This window comes from Aythya marila, assembly GCF_965140915.1.
Source record: "Aythya marila genome assembly, chromosome: 5".
In the NCBI taxonomy this organism is placed as follows: domain Eukaryota; kingdom Metazoa; phylum Chordata; class Aves; order Anseriformes; family Anatidae; genus Aythya; species Aythya marila.
Genome location: NC_139046.1, coordinates 52,380,060 through 52,394,304, shown reverse-complemented (window position 1 = coordinate 52,394,304; position 14,245 = coordinate 52,380,060). Strand labels below are relative to the sequence as shown.

The following is a 14,245-nucleotide window of genomic DNA, read 5'->3' as shown; positions in this document are numbered from 1 at the left end:
CCGGTGTGCCCAGACTTGCGGTAGTCTTTTTCAGCCGTGACTTGGCACAGAAAGCTCCGCAGAGCTGCCTGCCCCTTCTGACCCCTCTGCTCTTGCAAGGGATGGCTTGGGATGCAGCCTCCCGTTTCACAGGTTGTGTTCAGGCCGTTCCTCTCCACGGTCATAGCTCTCCACTTGTCTATATGAAAATGGTTTTATTTTCTGTATGTTTTTTGCTTTATATATAAGGGTCCATTTACCAAAACTGATTACTCCACACAGCTGTCCTGCCCTTGTCAATAGCTATAGTTCACCAAACTCTTTTCAGCTACACATTTCACCGGTGATGAGTCACGCTTTCTTCTGCATCACTGAGTAGGTGTCAAACAGAATTGGCTTCTTTCTTCCCCTCAGTTCAAGGGAAGGGTCACCAAGTCTACTTCTTTGAAAATGCAGGCTCCGCGTATCACGTTGCGGAGACTCTTCTGTAAAACGATCAAGCTCTAGCTTAAAATAGCTGAATTATTTGCTCCCTTCGTCTAAGGTGGCAACGCCAGGCTTGATCTTTCAGCGGTGAAAAACCGTTTTCTATATTCACCTTAACGTTAAACCACAAACGGTTGATTTATTTGTGTGCTAATACTGTCCTTCAGCCTAGCGTATCCTTCATCCTCCTTACTGTTTATACTGCCGCTTCAGTTTATTTATTGGATGCTGACTCTCTATCAGTCACTACCTTCAGTTCCTAAGCCACTTGTATTTTACTGGTATTCGTTGGCATCGGATATTAATTGGGTTCTCTTGCACCGAGTTAACTGCCTTATGTAGTCTCAAAGTGTATCACGACTACTTAGCCTTCTTTAAACCAAATTTAAGTTTCTTGAAGAATAAAAACTGACCTGTTAGAGGGGTAGAAGACACTCCCTGTAACATCAATCACTTTCAGCTGAACTTCAGTCAAGTTTAATTAATCTCTTTATGTTTACCCAGGGCTGGCAGCACGCTATCCAACCCATCACCTCCTTGGCCATCCGCATGGCCATTTTCAGAACCGTCCCAACGCAATTACTCTTCCAGTCTCCTGGACTTTCTGTGATACACAAAAAGAGGTGAAATATGATCATCAGCAAGCTCAAGACATCCCCTCGTTAACACAGCGCCTGCTTTGCTTCAAAGGAAGGTGCTCAAATGGCCTTCTATTACGCTCATCCGTGGAAAGACTAAAAAGGCTGGAGCGAGGCCATGCTCGGTGCTAGGCTGAGCCACCACAGCTCAATGTCCAGCCAGCCCAAAACCTCCCGTGGATCAGCAACACCAGTGTTTCACGAAGTTTAACACTGGCGAGGTAAAAAGGGAAAGGAAAGGGAAGGGAAGGCATGGGGGCGGGCAGGAAGCAAACCCAAGTCGCTGCTTTCTAAATAGCAGATGTGGCTATTCTGGCGAGCAAACTTCCACCTCAATTTCTAACCCACAAAGATGGGAAATGATTCATGAAAAATCAACAGGATAAAATTAGCTGGAAGGCAGAGAGATAATTCATGCAACCCAACCGTCACGGGCTGGAGTGCCAGCACTACCAGCGCTGCCTGGCATTTCAGCCTCCGGTGCCCTTCAGTGACTGGCATCCGGCCAGCGATCAGCCTCACATATATTTCCTTACTGTCTAAATTAGCTCCTCTGGAGAGCACATCCATCTTACAACAACACAGCCTTTCACTCAACACTTTTCTAGGAGTTCAAGCTTTCTTTTTTTTTTTTTTTAAAATGTTACCTGAAGTACTCTGTCTTTTTTTCTTCCACTGGTGGTAGATGGGATGGACTGGCAGGACAGACAGGCTTGCACACGCGTGCAAAGCACAGCCAAGCTATGCACGAAATTCAAACCCATCAAGCCAGAAAGCTCAGTGCATGTCAGCAGAGCACTCTGTCCCTGCACCAAGGCAGCAATAACTGAGCCCCCGTCCGCCTTTATGCACAGCAGTGTATACACACACCTTAATAACACTGGCGATTTTTGAGAAACTGCCCCCAAACTCTGTCACATGGAAAGCACAAGCCACAAAACACAATTTTATCCTTGATACAACCACGTGACATCAAGTTTCTCGAGCAGCCGGCACTACTCGCAGATCACAACCCACAGCTCTTTGCCCTAACAGCAGTTGAGACACCTCCCCCACCTCCACCAGCCCTCAGGACTTCCAGTGGGTATCTGGCCACTGTGCAAGACCCCTTCCTTGCCACCACCCCAAGGAAAAGCTTCAGGAACCAGCTGCCAAAGCCTCCGCAGCCCAGAGCAGTGACACCTCCAGGCAGGCAGTCTCAGCCGCAAGGGGGGTTCCCATTCAGCTGGGATGTAATGTCAATATGAAATCCTGCTCTGGTGCCATTTGTCCATTTGGTACCATATCGCTTTTGTTGAAGGATGTTACGTGACAGCTCCTTGATGCTTGTTATAGTGGTGTCACCCTCCTTGGGCTACAGGACACACCAAGCAGCGACTTTCTTTGTACAGATTCAGCCTTCTGCCTCCATCCCCTCCAAGCTACTTGGGGGGAAAGTGAAAAGATACCCGTAAATCATACTCTTAACTGTTTCTAAAACACTAACAAACTAACCCACCCCTTGAAAGGCACCAATGAACACACGGAGCAGAATGAGCACAAATCAACGGCTCTACAAAATGCAGGGAAAGCAAAAGCAAAAGCCATATTTATTTCTCCTCGTTTCGTACCCTCTTGCAGGCCATTAGGGAGATAAGATCTCACAGCACAACAGACATTATTCAGGGCTGGTAAATCTGTCTACAGGTTAGGGGCTCATGTTACACCGCTTGGATGAGTACTGGCTGAGCGTGGGTCACACCGACCCCCTTTCCTTGGTGCAGGCAGCAGTCCAGATACTCCCAGTGTCAGATCTGCCAAGAAATCAGATATCCGTGTGCTGAATTCACCACCACCACCACTTGATCTTCACATTCCCTTCTATACAGAGAGCGAGGGGTGTTCAGATCCTGCCTATCCTAATGCAGCAAAAAGTTTCCAGCAGGAGCCAAGCGCCTCTGGTCTACCCCTTCAACACCCCCCCGTCAAGTGTCTTCGAGGTAAAGGTGTCAGGTTGCCCAGAAATAGCTAATCCTTTACACTACGGGCATTTTTAAAAGGCTGCTTAGTAGAAGCAAAGAGCTCATTCAATTCCTGTCCAAAGAGAAGAGGGGGCACGTCACAAGGACTTCACGCCCGTGAGTCACTGGCAGGCTACAAAAATTCACTGACTACACCAAGAGAGCTCAAAGGCAACATTTCAACACCTGACGACCGAGTGAGACCTGGTTAAAAGGAAACACAACCACCAGTTAAGTCCCTCAGACCTAAGGAGCACACGTTAACATCTGATTTAGTTGGTGCTAGCTCTCAACACGTCTAGGAGACGCAGTAAGTGGATCCACCTTTCTGGAGGTGCTGTCCTTGCAACAGCAACGCAGCGCTGGCTGGCGAGGTTCTGCACAAGAAGTCAGGTACTGCTGCACCCATCGGTCAGTCCGACACTACGTGGTTTAGGAAAAAATTGTTAAGGAACAATGCAACTTATACACTGTACATAGAGTTTTCTTTGTAAGGGGAACAAAAATTCAGTAAGTGATTTGTTTCTGTTCTTCAAAAGCTGATTGACCTCATATGGGCTCAAATAAAAAAATCAACACCAAAAAAATCAAAAAAACAAACACTGCATGCCTAGGCAAGTACACAGCTCCAGAATGTATGTTATTGTTCACAAAAGTATGTCATCAATACCGATTTTTCCTTTAGCTTCCAAATGCTTTCATTAATTTCCTCTGAATGAAAAGACTGGACTCTGCAAACTGTGGCATATTTAACTTCTGCATCAGCCTTTCCAAGCAAAATGTCTCCAATTGAAGGAGAGCAGCAGACCTAATGAAGTACTCCCTAGTAGCTTAGGAAAGAAAAAATCAAAACAAACACCACAAGAACAGAAGCCAAGCACACAGACACCAGCAAGTCAAGGATTATCCAAACGAAAGGTGTGAAGAGGGATGTGCTCAGAGTGAAAAGGTAACCCCAGCCAAACTTAGGACGCCTTTCAAGAAATATAGTATGTACACCTCGTCTGCTCAGCTATTTGAGGCTCCGGGTGTAGGACTGCGTTTCACTGCACTCAGTTTATTATGATACAGTTTACACGACACGTTTTCAAAATAAAGCTTCGTTGTACCGAGTGGGAATGCGCTGGACAACATTTCAAGTCGATTATCAGCCTGGAAACAGCTGATGTCCCGGGCCAACATCAGCTCCAATTACTGGCCTTCAAAATGATACGCTCCGAAGCGGCGCTCGCTGGGAGCCAGCAGAAACCGTGTGCCCGCGGCGCTCCGATGCTCGCTGAGAAGGGTGCGAGCACTGCTCCCAGGTGTGCCCTGCCCACAGATGCAGTGCTCCTGATGTTCAGTGCTTGGCCTCGCTGCTGAAGCTCATTTCAGTGCCCCCTCAGGCTAACACTTCCTGCAGCACTGCTGCCAGCACAGTACTGGAGAGCAGGCTCCTGAGAGAGGTGCTGAATTTTGGAAATCCTGCCTCCACCTCCCTCTCACAGTCACAACCCGAGGCACCTACACTTTTAATAAATCCTTCAAAGGGAAGACACTCACTTTCAATGTTAAAGATCCACCAGCTTAGACTCCTTCACCAGTAATCCTTATGTTCATACAAGTGCCTAAAGCACATTTATCATGAAAAATGCAGAAATTACAAGTTACTACCATGGCTTGGGACATGGTACAATTTGCCCACTAACAGAAACCACAGATTCACTGGTCAGACCACGGAAGTAAAACTATTCTGGCTGAAAAGCCAAAGCCTAAGGAGGAAAAAAAGAAAAGGGGCAAAGAAACAAATCCATTTGTCAGCATGCTCAAATGGGACGACTTCCCTTACGATACCCTTCTGATGGGCCCCTTATTGATGGCTGTTTGCGACCGAGGGACTGTGCTGAAGCGCTGCTCTGCAGTATGCATTACCGATCCCTCTCCAGAGGCTGCCAGATTCTGCAGATTGCAGCTTAAACCTTAAATTATATGTATAATGTTTTTACCTTCTGACTGCAGAGAAGCTGTTCCGAGTATGAAAGGCTGGACGGCTGCCTCCCCGTGTTGCGGACAGAGGAGCCCTTTGAACAACAGCTCTCGGGGATGTAGGCTATCCTGCTCACACAAGCACAGCATTGACCAGGAAGCATAATGGCAAAGGTTTAAGTGTCAATATTTTGAATTGCTTCACTGTCTCTCGGCAGAAACATATAGGTTCTTGCAATTATGTCCGTAGTTTGCGATGGAAGGAGGAAAAACGCCAGTGCTACCCTCACCAGCTCTAGCTTAAGTCAGAAACCCACATGGTAAGGACAGCGACTAGACATGTAAAGATCCACACTGCAAACCCAACTCCAGACGACAACTCAAAATTTGCACCCCTTCCCCTCTGCTTTCTTCCCTCCCTGCTCTCAGCCTTCCCAATCCTCTCTGGTATCAGTGCAGTGCCTGCCAACCACGTGATGGGCATCTTAAACACAAACATCTCTAATGTGGGATGCTCGTGCTGCCCTCCTCATCAGGTCACTCCTCCATCCACTTTGGCAGCCCTCACCTTCCCGAGAAGCCATGCAACTGTTTTGTGTTTTCCACAGCACTTTGCTCAGCCTCTTCTACCTGCACACTTTCTGTTTCTGGAGCACTTTTCCCTAGCCTTCTTTCTGAAGATGCTGCTCAGCAAGGCAAGAGCCCACCTCTCGCCTTGTCCTCTGTTTTTTCATTAGGAGGTTGGACTCGCTACTGGAATCCACTTTCACCAGCAAGTTCAGCTAGCAGGGATCCTCGAAAAGCAGCATTTCACAGTGTCATTTTAGAAGGACCACTGCTCCACAGGCTTTATTTTTTCCTCCTATTTACGAGAACCCTCAGTAGCAGAAAAGAGGTCACAGGGAGAACGGAAGAGTCAGCGCCTGTGAAATTAAAGCTTTCTTCACCCGACTACTGCAGAGGAGGTCAGTGCAGAAGACGACGACGCTAAAACTGCCTGCAGCGAGCGGCACAGCATTTCTGGTCCACGCCACTTCCCCCTGCACCGCAGGGCTTCAGGCAGCAGCGCTGCAGAGAAGTGCTGGCGATGAAATACTTCAAGAAGCAGAGACACAACGGGAGAGACGCTGAGCAGGGATGCTTTGGCCCTGGCACTTGCTCTGTGACAGCGTGAGGGCACGTGCTGGCTCCTTGTCACCAGGTCCCTGCCACAGCCCTGGGGCTGAAGGACCTGTGCTCATAGAGCTCCACGCTGCAGTAAGGAGAACCTCAAGCCTACCCTGTTAAAGAGCCCGGATTTCTCCAATTGCCAGAAAGCTGCAACCCAAATCGAGGAAGGAAAGCTGTTTTTGCTTGTTTTGGCGTTCTCAGGAAGACTGGTTGTTCACGGGGCTCGGATGCACGTTCCCAGCGCCAAGCTGGGAATCCACACCAACAGCTCCCACCTGCCCTCCCACCGCTGGGAACAAGCCTTGGGTCTCCACACCAAGCTCCAGCGGCTGCTTCCTTCCCTCTGGAGACCCCCAGTTCATCTGTGGCGCTATAACTCGGTTATAACTCAGTTACCGACCCCAAACCCCTCATTTTGACGTTCAGCCTCTCCACGCAAGCCTCCACACAAACCCCACCACGACCACCAGCGACCACTTTAATGATGCTACCCCAATATCACCAACTTTACACATTTCCTGCTGCTGAAGCAGCGCGAAGCACCCCCCTCCCCACACACCCCCCCGCTCCCCCTCCAGCCCCTCCCCTCCGGGCGCTCCCGGCCGCGGCCCCCGGGGAGCCCCTGGCCGCTCCGCCCCGCCCCCTCCCGCCCGCCCCCGCCGCCCATTGGCTGCCGGCGCTGTCACTCAGCGGACGCGCGCCCGCCGCCGCGGCGCGGGCGGGAGGGGAGCGGCGGGGCCGGGAGGAGGAGGAGGAGGAGGAGGAGGAGGAGGAGGAAGAGCAGGGGGCGCTACCTGGCCGCGGGTCGCCGCCGCCCCGCCGCGGCCACCCCCCGGCGCGACCCCCGGGCGGGGCCCCCGCGCTGCTGCCCTCCCTCCCTCCCTGCCGTCCCCCGCAGCCATTTTCGTGGCCACTTTGGCTACCAGCGGGGCTGACTCACCTCGGCGCTGCGGGCGCGGGGGGCCCGCCTCGGCGTCCCGGGGGCGGGGGGGGGGGGGGTGCCCGCTCCGCACCGGGGTGTGGGGGGGGCCCGGCTGGCTGCGCCCTGCCTCCCCGCCGCCCCGCCGGCCCCGCTCGCTAGGCGCAGGCGAGGACGGGTCCCGGGGCCGGGCCGGGCTCGGCGGAGGCGGCGGCGGCTCCCTCCCTCCCGGCCGTGACCACCATCTTATTAGCACAGGAAATGACATGGAGAACGGAAGAGAGGGGCGTTCGGGGGCCGAGCCCGGGGACCCCCCGAACCGGCGGGGGGAGGCGCCGCCGGCCCGCCCGGCTTGGCTTGGCCCGGCCCGGCCCGCTGGGGCTCTCCCGGGGCCGCGCCTGAGAACGCCCGCCCCGGTGCTTGGCGCCCGAGGTGAAGCGAGAAGGGGGGGCAAAAAAAAAAAAAAAAAGAAAAAAAAAAAAAAACATGCACAAAGCAGGAAAAAAAAAAATAAAGCGAGGAAACCCAAACCGCCCTCAATTCCCACCTCCTGCTCCGCAGCCTGCGAGTTCCGCGCCGAGCCGGCGGCGATCTGCTCGCCCGCAGCCGCCCCGGCCGGGCAGGGGCTCGGGGTGGGCTTTTAAGGACGGAGGAGCCGGCGGCCGAGGGGCCCCGTCCCGTCCTGTGCCGTGCCGGGCTCCCCCCGTGCTGCCCGCCCGCAGCCGCGGCCACCACCTGCCGCCGGGCCGGGCCCGCCGGGCCGCCCCCCCGGGGAGCTCGGGGACAGGCGGAGGAGCGGCCCCCGGCCACAGCGAGGGGGCTCCTGCGGGCTCCTGCGGGCTCCTGCGGGCTCCTGCGGGCTGTGGGTGCCCCTGGTCCTGCCGGGGTGTCATTGCCCCCCGCAAGGAAAAAGGCGAGCCTAGGGATTCGTTTCTAATCCCCCCCCCCCCACACACACACACACCTCAAAATAAAACCACCAACAAAACACAACCCACCCGACAGCAATAAGAAGGACCCGGCCCCCCGAGCTCTGCGCAGAAATCATGGGCAGCGTGATGACTGACAAAAAGTAGGCATAATTTAATAAAGAGAGGAAACATGTCTCACCAATAAAACAAATTCTAAATAAAACCATCTGCCAGCGTTAAACTTGAAACAATGCGAACTGCCTGGCTGCTTTGCCAAAAGAGGCACAGTGGGGGGTAAAGAGAGGGATAGATAAATGGCCGTAATTTTTCAGTTCCTTTGGTTGACAATGAGCTTGTATGTGAACAGGGCTGTGGTGGCAATGTACATGCTCCGGTGCTCGGAGCTACTTCCCTTTTTCTACAGCCCTGAGAAAAAACCCTTGTCTGCACTCCCAAGAAATACAGATTTTCCCTAATACTTGCCATCCTGCTGTAAAGGGACGGGATGAGGTGTGGAATGGAGAGTAGCGAGGACATAACCTCAGCAAAATCAAGGCCTGCTCCTGCCACCCGTGAGCTGCTTCCACTGCTGTCACTGAGGGCTTGGGGGTGGCAGGACTTCAGGACCAGGTCGTGGTATATTACTCGAGTTGGCTAAAGATACTGTCTGGCCAAACAATGAGGAAGGTAATCAACACAAGTGCAGAATGAGCTTGCTTTACAGCAGCAGCACGGATGATTATTTTGAAGTTTAAATGAGTGCCGTTTGTCAGGTCCCCAGCTGCAGTACACTTTTTGTTCCCCATTTCTAACCTCTCCAGGGAGGATTCCTTCTCAAAGGGTAAACGTGCTGTGTAATTTTACCCTTACCAGTAACCACAGATAGATGGACTTTGAGGCACTTGCACTTGCCTGGGACAGGCATACCATAAGCTGTCAACGCCTTCAGACTCCTCAGAAATATTAGAGATCCTAGCAGAGCTGCTCTAGTTTGCAGTTTCTGTCTATGTGCTGAAATGTATGAGAACACTCCGCTGGCAGCCAGGCGGACAATGGGCTTGTAAATATGATTGATGAATGAACTGCGAGAAAAAATAATAATTAAAAACACAATAAAAATCATGGAAGTAATACAAATGCATGCTGAATGCCATGTTAATTTGAAGTAATAGTTTTGTCATAACTGTTGCAGTCTAAGGCGGTAAGAGCAGGCTCAAAGGGAGGCATAAAGCTTTTATTTACAAAGAAAATTAAATATTTAAGTACAATATAAATAACAGCTATTATGTCTCCTTGCAAACACGGGCACGCTAATTTATTGGGAGGGAGTTCTCTTGTCTTAAAGTGTGTCCCTATGTGTTTAATAGTCAGGCAATAAAATCCCCACAAAGAAGATTTTGCATCTTTTCTGTTGAGAAACAAGGCATATAAGGAACACAGAATGAGGTATCTCTGGAAAAAAAAACTACCTTTTTGGCTCGGAAAGGCGCCCCTCTTCTTCAGCAAACTGCCCCCTCCCTCATTAAAAAGACATAGGATTAATTTTTGCGTACATGTGCTTCAGCACTTCTCGTTGCTGGACTCACTAGTGTTCAGACCCCATTCTGCCACCCACCGCAAGTCCCCTCCATCTGCTGTGCTCTCAGGAAATAAAAGTATTATAAATGGCAATGTCAGTTAGGAATGAGGTAATTAGGTGTCAATTTTTCGGTTTTAGACTGTCAGATCTCTTCCTCCATGAACTGCTGGATGGTCTCCCAGAGAGACAAAAGGGTTCCTTTACTGACACCGAGCTTTTAGCCTATGGCGTAAAAAATATTGTGCACAAACGTGGATAAAACAGAATCTGGCTTGTCAACAACTGGTTTTAAATGTTTGTCAGCATTTGGGGTGCTGGTGGGGACCTCTTTCAGCTGGAAGGTCTGACCCCTGCCACGTGAGCTGCTGGATGTTCTGTGCACCACAGCATTCCCTAAAAATACCCTAAAAACCCTCAGGGTTTTTAGGCACCCTGTGAGGAGGGGGGATGCCGGGCTGGGTGGGGGGTTCCTCCTGCTGGCTGTCAACCACAGGGGACCCAGGGAGAGGCTGAAAAGCATTCAGTTTCTTCTAGAAGTCCACATACAGTGTCCATCACATAGCTATGTGACCACAGGACACGGTGTCCATAGCAGGGGGCTCACGTCTGCTCTCCAGGCTTCGAGGAAAAGGTTCCTTGGGGCCGGCCTACCCCTTCTTCTGGGAGAGGTCAGGCGGTTGCAAGCAGAAAGGAAAATTGTGCTGCCATCAAGTAAACAACATTTTTTCCTCACATGGAAAGGACTCGGATTGTCAGGACTGTCACGTTGGTGCTCTTATGAAGTGCGAAATGAGCTGCTTGGTGAGTCTGCCAGCCAGCTTTTAGCTCTAGAAGCACCAGGGAGAAGCCACACGAAAATTAAGGGCATTTCTCTTCTACACTAATGGTTGTTGGATGGAGAATCAGAATAGAGGTTTTTCCCTTTGAAAATCTGAAAAAGTCCCACGAAAAAAAAAAAAAGGCAGAAAAAGGAAATTACATGACTAAGAAGGAAACCCAGGCAGAAACTCCCAGTTACCTCCCAGGGACCGCAGCAGGGTGGGACAGGCCCTGAAGGAGGTGCGGGGAAGAGCTCTTTGAAAGCAGGTGTCTGGAGAACTGCACCCGTACCCTGCAGGGCTATGTCTTTTTCCTCTCTTTGGTATGAGTTTTTCACCATTAATGGCAGAGGTGTATCAATGTGTTGGAAATGCAGTGCCCTGCAGGGTTGTTATGAATGACTCTGGGTTAAGCCTGATGAACAGGCCCCTGGGAGGCCACTAAATCCTGCTGAGTTCAACAGCAAAGCAAGAAGCTGCCAGGTTGCTGATCTCAGTTCAGACTGATAGGTGCAACCCCCTCCAATTTTTTCTTTCCTCTGGTCTCTGGCAATTGTGCCACCATCTGCTGAGCCCACCTTGAGAGCCCACCTGAGCCTGCTCACCTGGAGGCCACGTAACGTAAGAGAGGACAAGGCACTGACAGGGACAGTGAGCAGGGTGGGATAATCCTGCCTGGGATTTAGATCTGTGCGTGGAGCCAGGGAGCCCTCTCTGGGAGCACTGTAGAGCTGTATGGGAATTTGGAGCTGTGGTTTTGTCAAAAATGGAGCGATGCTGCAGGTAGGGAGAGCTGCTCCAGCAGGACCAGTCCCTCATACTGGCACTACCATCCTCTTTGAAAGGGCTGGCTGACCCTGCAGAAAGCTAGCCAGGTGAGTGCCGACACCAGCAAAGAGGAGGTGGTGGGACTGCTGTCAGAGGAGATGAGGAAAGCAGGACTTCTCCCATGGCAGCATCAGCCTCAGCATCTGTGTGCCCCCGAGGCAGTGCTGGCTTTAGGATTTTCTGCTCTGCCCAGCCCTGGCAGTGCTGACAAAGCTGTTTGCAGGCCGGGAACTGGAGCAGTGAGCTGGACCAGGTTAAAAATAATCCATGGAAAAAAAAATATTCTCCTTAGTTATTGTAGTATTGGTGTGTGCATGCAGATTGCCTTTTACCCAGATCGGTGCCCAGATCCTGTTCTCAGCATGGTTCCATGACAGGGCTGCAGGGACAGCAGCAGGAGCGAGCACTCAAACCAAAGCAAAAAACCCAGAGAAGAGATGACTGCGGTCAGTCCTGAAATCTTTTAGTCTAGGTAAGACACATACCAATAATGCCGTTTTTTAAAAACTGGGGCCTGAGAATCTGCGCTGGTGTATTCTTAATGAATGATCAGAACTGCTTTTTGGTATGAAATGTTCTCTCCGTAGCTCCCCCAAAGGCTGCAGAGAGAGGAATGTCTCCACTCACAAGCACTTAAAAACTCAGCGGTTTGTTTCTAGGCATCTGTCACATGTTTTGGCAGTCCATAGGAATGTGCATTTCTATATATCGCAAGCAGCTACCCAGACTTCAGCCAAATAACTTGCATTTAACTAAAAAGCTGTCTTTAGGGAAGGCACCGAGTTCTGATCTGAAGGAATCAAGAGACAAATAACTTCTCTTTCCCTATGCATTCCCCCTCCCTGTTATGAACATGGGTGTTAATTCTCTGTATGAACTTAGACTGCATCCACATTGTGGCCATCAGTTCTTCTGATGCTTTCCTTTATTCTTCAATACAGTCTTGGTACCTTCTTCTTGGGAAGATATATCTAGACTGTAGTCTAGTGAACACAAAGTCTTTCTTTCTGGGTAAGTTAACAAACTGATCTCTTTAAAGCTCTCATTGCAAGACATTTTCACCAGTCTTTGTATTGCTTTCCAGGTTTTGCTGTGAACTCTGCTCAGTTTTTCAACTTCCCTTTTAAAACATGGTTAGGATCCACCTAACCTGAAACACACATGTACACAAATTGCTTCTTTGTTCTTTGCTTCCAGGGTCAACTTAGTATTTTGTCATGCCATTACTCTGCAAGCTGCCAGTGACCTTTTCAGCCTTTCACTCTTTCCAGAGTCGGTGCTGCCAGGGGATGGTCCATCGCGCTGTGGGGACGGGTTGTGCCTGCACCACTGGGCATGGCACTGCCCTTGAAACCCCCCTGTTTTGTGAATGGGCCCACGCTTGTTGAATCAAACACTCCCAGATCAGATAGCGTAACACTGCCTCTTCCCTAGCTTGCACATCTGCATGTCACTTCTGAATTTTATCAGCAGTAATTTTATATTTAACTTTCTGGTACCAGTTAAAATACTGAATAGGTTAGATATAAATACACCTCCTTTAAAAACCCCACCACAGCACCATCTCTGTTTGCTGGGGATTCTCCATCGACGATTTAAGTTTTGAGATCTAAAAGGAACCAGCTCTTAATCTAGTTAATGGGTGCATTATTAATATAAATCATTCTATTCTGGATTAATTAAAGTGTCATCAGCACAACATTACCAGGTTTCTGTAATGGTGGTAATGTGCAGTTTATTCCTACCCCGGGGGATTTCTTGGTACAAACTCCTTGCATTGGCTTCCCTCCAGCTGCACGCCAAAGTGTGGGATGCAATACCCCCTGTTCCTCTGTCCCGTGGGACCAGCACATCACTGAGAAGAGAGCTAGGAATGCTTTCAGCTCCACAGCATCATGTATGCTGCTGCATCATTTCCTCTCCTTGGGATATTTATGGGTTCCTCACCAGTAGTTTCTCTATCACTATACCTTTGAGGCTGAGCTGCTGACTGGGGGACACAATTTGCAAGATGTTGTCATTGCTCCAGCCCAAGTTTTGCAGTATGTTCCGTAGCTTTGTTGCACATTGACCCTTCTGCATCCTCCACCCACTCCTCGTACTAGGTTGTGGCAGCTCTGCTCTGACTGCTGCCCTGGGGGGCTGGGGACCCTCTAAGTGGCTTGCTGCACCATGAGGGGACAGCACTGGTCAGGAATTTCTTACAGCTTGACAGTGCAGCCAGACCGAGTGCTTCCCGCACACATCATTTATTAATAATTCATTTTATTGCAGGGGTGGCAGGAATGTTGTGCTTCCACAGCTGTTAGGACAGCGCATTACGGACTGTCTATGCAACAGTTATCTATTAGCTGTGTGTTATCCCTTACAGGCTACTTTATGAAAAGAAGCTAATTCAGCTGAGTGACCAGAGGACTAATGCAAATACTTGCAGCAGATTTTCGCGGACGGAGCCTCCACCGCTCACTGCTGCCCTGGCGTATTATGTTACAAGCACTACATCATGAGAACATGATCTATAAACCTCAGGATTCTCCCTTCCAAGTTAGAGACGTGTAGATCAAATTTAGCTTTGAATTAAAGTTTTATTTAAAGGAAGCATTTGTCTGTGTCAAATAAATACTTCCGTGTGGTTTTGAAGTCCCGGAGAAAGGGAGAAAGAAAAAAAAAAAGATTTTGTAGCAAGCAGTTTGTCTCCTGCTTTTTTGCCATCCGAACTATTTCATGTTGTTCTAATGCATCACAGTCTGAAAATAATTGTAACTGGAAACTAATTATAAACAAAAAGGAAAACGACCATCCAGACTTCATTGTCTGTAATGAGAGAAAAATTGAATATAATTATAAACCTTTGATATTTTGCTGCTCTCAGCTGTTGATAATAGCATAATTGAAGATAATCAAATTGCTTTTTTAAGGAAGTGTTTGCTTAAAGGGCAACACATTACCCTT

General features: G+C 49.8%; 1 protein-coding gene across 4 annotated transcripts in view; it reads right to left on the bottom strand.

Moving 5' to 3' along the window:
- Nucleotides 1–7,939, bottom strand: part of PRDM11 (PR/SET domain 11) — a 46,622-nt gene extending 38,683 nt beyond the window's left edge. For 2 of the 4 annotated variants that reach the window (XM_082760743.1, XM_082760746.1), the window contains exon 1: nucleotides 7,179–7,432. The gene's annotated coding sequence lies outside the window, so the exon portion shown is untranslated. Of the gene's footprint in view, nucleotides 1–7,178; nucleotides 7,433–7,704 lie in introns of those variants that run through there. The other 2 variants (XM_082760744.1, XM_082760747.1) reach the window with 2 other exon arrangements.
- Between the last annotated feature and the right edge of the window lie 6,306 nt (nucleotides 7,940–14,245).